The 4,636-nt window shown below is 44.6% G+C and overlaps 1 long non-coding RNA gene across 1 annotated transcript; it reads right to left on the bottom strand.

The window, feature by feature from the left end:
* Positions 1–204: 204 nt before the first annotated feature.
* On the bottom strand, positions 205–3,929 carry LOC144134892 (uncharacterized). The gene is made up of 3 exons (XR_013315293.1): positions 3,818–3,929; positions 2,572–2,622; positions 205–226 (listed from the first exon to the last, which is right to left on the bottom strand). It is a non-coding gene; the product is annotated as an uncharacterized LOC144134892 (long non-coding RNA).
* Between the last annotated feature and the right edge of the window lie 707 nt (positions 3,930–4,636).

The raw sequence follows: 4,636 nt of genomic DNA, 5'->3' as shown, positions 1-4,636 counted from the left end.
TGACGGACTCCGCCATGCGCCTGGCGAACTCCTCGCAAGCGGGACTGGTGCATAGCAAGGTCTGCTTCGGGGGCGTTGTGCGAAAAAGGATCGCCAGCAGGACAAGCAGGAAGCAGGCGCCGGCTACGACAGCGGTGACGAACGCAGCGGCGATTCTGATGCGGGGTGCCAAATGTATCTGCTTCCGAGGCGGAGAAACGAGGTGCTGGTACAGAGCGCCTGGTGACTGCGGGAAGCAAAGGACAGAGAGTTGTGTATGTTATAGCTAGTCATAGCTCAACTCTTCAAATGCCATTACACAGCTGACTATCTCTGCGAATCATTCCTTAACCTGCAGCGTGCGTCAAAACTATATATGCCGACGCTTTCGCCTCGGAGCCATGATGTGGGTCTGTTGTAACATCTCTAGAACTTTCTTTCACTTTCTTTCATTTACCGTGTGCTTGTAGGTGTCATGGTTCGCCGTGTCGATGAGTTTTCTTTTACAGAGTTCGTGATGTGAACGAGTTGACCAAGAAAATGCTTTCTGGACATTGAGGGACACTTGGTTTTCATTTACGGAATTGTGATTTGCATGAGTTCATCAATAAAAAAAAAACGCTAAAGGACGACGTCAACTGACCACATCCAGCTTATGTTTTCAGTAACACTTGACTGTATGGTTGCTTTTTGATGCTCCTACGGCAAAAAAAGACGCATTTTCTCCTCACCAAACTGAATCAAATCTTTCCGTGCCTGATCCAAATGCGTGACGTCTGCGCAAAAACTGACCGGTGATTGTAACAGGTGAATTTGCATTTTAATTTTTCTAGCTCATAAATGGTCGCTTTCAGTTGAACAATACCTTAACCCTGTTGGAATGAGGTAATTTATTGACAAATAGGCTAGCCTGTATTTGCCTCCAATGTCATTACTAACATTTCGTGCTAAAAAAAATGGTAAAGTTACCGGGTTGCAGCATTATTTAGCGAAAGTTCTATGGAGTTCGCGATGTTTGAAGCTGTTAAGTTCGGTCTGACGCATGCAAGCAACGAGGATGGTAGTGCTAGCTGGCACAAGAATATTTACGTATAGGTTCGTTCAAAAGTTCCCAGGCCACATGGTGTGTTATTGAGCAGCATAGTCTGGCAGTTACGATACTCTAGAACCTCAAAATATCGGTAGAAGTTCAAAGAAGTATCGTTATACTCTCTGAGAGCGTTGATATCTTTAACCGCATCTTAAGTGCAAGGATATACCGATGAAGAGAACACCCTTTGGCCTGGGAACTTTTCACTACCCTGTACACATAGCTAACTTTAGAAACAAGTAGCCACTTGGCTTTGGTTTTCTAATCCCCAAATGTTTATCTACTTGATTTCGCCTCTCTTTTCGAGCAAGTTTATCTACTTGGCTGTAGCCTATTTTCTTGGAGCAGTTTAGGTACTCGGCCTAGCCTGCGTGTTACGATCTCGTTTTAGTCACTGGGCTTGGCCGCGTTATGAGAGATCATGCTTTCGTCTTACACGTCGCAATGGAGAATGTCCAGTTCCGCCGGCATGTCTAGACTACGAGCATCCCACGACCCACATTTTTTCGCGAACAACCGCCGTGTACTCCTTCCAAACTCGACAACGCTACACTGAACTGCAAAGCTGCATCCTCTGAGGAAAGGAAACTGTCAGATGATTGGCGATGGTGGACACCTTAGCTAAAGTGGCGAAGAGGAAGGAAAGGATGGACGCAGGACAGCGCCAGGGAGACGGAGTGGAGGTGGGATGGGAAGGAGAGAGATTGAGGTGCCGCAGTTTTCTCAGACTCAAGCGGAACCCTCCGCTGTGACACTTTTCTCCTTCACTTATTTCACTACCTTCTTTGTATCATTGTTCTCACGGCACTGTCGTGCGGCTTTTGAAACGTTCATGACTGATTTTGATTTCGACTTTCGTTTTGGTCGTAGCCTGCCATTCTCACGTATATTATTTCCTCACTGTCAACCTCTTCATGTATATTCTTCAATAAACAGCTTCCCTTCTTATAGCTTACTGCCAGGATTTCCCAAAAAAGGAGGGACATTAATAGACTGTGCCTTAGGATTCTTCTGCCTGCGTTCCACATGTCAGGGGACAACTGATTTAGCATCGCGCTGGCGCGAGCTGTGCATAGGTAATCTGAGGAGTGGTAAACAACATTACCACCATTTCAATACATAGTCAATGCAGATATTACAATCTGTACCACTTAATGACTGGTGTATCTGCTTGGAGTAAATTACAATAGTTCTTGCTGCCTGAGGGAAGTGACAATTTGTTCCCGTTAAACATCATGCCAGGCTATCAACAAACTGGCTCAGTATCTATTAACGCACACTCTTTTGCTTCTTTAACTGTCTAAGTACCCTCAACGTATGGCTGTAGTGTAGATCCACAAGTACTTCGAAAACAGTACATGGGAGTTTCATATTGATATTCGGGAAACGTTTGAGAAATGTTTGGCACTGCTACAAGAGCGAGCGATTGGCTCCTAGACGAACAAGCTAAACACAAATGTAATTCAGAGAAACAGTTTATGTAAAAAATATACCGTACGAACCAATGGCATGGATCTTGGCCCCGAAGGGCTTCCGACGGGCTCTTGTAGGTCCTGTGAAACGATGGTTAAACATTTTCAACTTTTACACAAACGGAAATAACAACATAAAAACATAACGCATCTGGACTGATTAATCCGTCTGATGATGAGAGATTAATGATAATAATAATAATAATAATAATAATAATAATAGTAATAATAATAATAATAATTGGTATTGGGGGAAAGGAAATGGCGCAGTATCTGTCTCATATATCGTTGGACACCTGAACCGCGCCGTAAGGGAAGGGTAAAGGAGGGAGTGAAAGAAGAAAGTAAGAGAGAGGTGCCGTAGTGGAGGGCTACGGAATAATTTCAACCACCTGGGGATCTTTAACGTGCACTGACATCGCACAGCACACGGGCGCCTTAGCGTTTTTCCTCCATGAAAACGCAGCCGCCGCGGTCGGGTTCGAACCCGGGATGAGATATTGCAAGAAGCAATATTCCGCGCTGTTTGCCATGTAGATCGAGAGGTCCGTTACGAAACGCGAGCGGCTTTGTGGCACCCTGATGTCATCCTCCAGTAGCCTAGACCCACCAGTTTCTACATTAGTTCACTGTTGTTGGGCCTCGAGCTTAAAAAGCTAGAGACATCAAATTTTGGCTTGTGTGTTTTCAAATTTCAAATCATGCGTTAGACATTGATTTCAGGGATTAGTGCGGCTATTCCCCTGCGACCACTGAATAACTTATTACTGCATTTCATCTCTTATGCTGTTTCGGTTTCCGTTACCGTCCCAGAGAAAAGTAATCAGCAAGTGGGATTTGGGTCACAGCCGTCTAGGGGCACACCCGGGGCACCACTAAAGACTATAATCTCTGGAAATGTTAGCACAAGAGATTTTCTTGCCTTATCGACATAGACTGAAAGCTTGAGGGGTACCACAAGCAGTCCGTCATATGACAAAGGAACACAATCTGTCGCCTGGTTACTTTCTGGCAGACATGATAGCACACGATTGTTTCGATGCCCAGAGATCTCTATATCTCCTGTTTCACAGTACCGCAATCTGGGTAGCTAGTGTCGTTCAACAGCTCTGAACAAAGGCGTCCGTCGATGCACCATCGTTGGCAGCCTTCACGTTTCTTTAGCCATGGCGCTCCTATCTAAGGGTTTGCGCGTCAGATATATGCCGCACAGATTTGTAGAGGCTTCGTAGTAAAGAATCTGCCGCACGTTCTAGCAGAATTGTGGCATACGCACCCGGGGGCTTGCGGGACTCGAGGGCGTCAACGCCGGGCTCAGTTCGGAGGACCGGGGTGATCGTAGTGAGGCCGCCCGTTTCATTGGTCTTCTTCTCTGAATAATCGTCAACTGGAGAAATTTCAGGATGAAAATTCAGTTTTGAATTCAAACCCTCTTGACACAGGAAACTTTTTTGATGAACTTCAGCGGACATTAAAGAAACAATGAGTACAAGTTCATTTAATTTTGTTCACAGTAAAATGCAATAGGGTTTGATATTTATTCCTCTCCTGTCGTCCTCTCAGCGCCAAAGACGCTAGTCAGAAATTTGGAGCTTAATAGGAAATGTTTTTCCTCCAGTCATTTGAAACCCTTGAAGTAAAGGATGACGTCGAGAGGATGATAGAGTCCGTGATCACTGGCTGTAAGTCAATCGCCACATGGTCTCATCTCAGATATGCATAAATATCTATTGACGTCGGCGCAGTTTGCTTGAGGAGCGGTCAGTGCAGGCAATACAAGTATTTAATTTTTAGGCATTCATAAAATCTTCGCTGCTAATGAATTTAGTCGGCTTCACGTAACAATCAATGTATATATGCCTGCAGTCCTCTTCACTTTTTTCTTGGTGTCCTTTTAGCACAATTTTGACTGAACTCAAAAATAACCAAGAATAAACGAGCCCGTTGCGTTTTATGTCAATGAACGAAACAAATTGAAGCATTAAAGTGATTCCTGAAGGCAATATTTTCACAATACTCAATTTCGTGCGTATATCCTGTGATTGGCGCATTTACACAAGTGAAATTCCGATATGCGTTTGAGGCAATGTGAACG

This window comes from Amblyomma americanum, chromosome 5 (genome assembly GCF_052857255.1).
Source record: "Amblyomma americanum isolate KBUSLIRL-KWMA chromosome 5, ASM5285725v1, whole genome shotgun sequence".
In the NCBI taxonomy this organism is placed as follows: domain Eukaryota; kingdom Metazoa; phylum Arthropoda; class Arachnida; order Ixodida; family Ixodidae; genus Amblyomma; species Amblyomma americanum.
The sequence above is the reverse complement of the archived record's forward strand: the minus strand, read 5'-3'. Positions and strand labels throughout refer to the sequence as shown.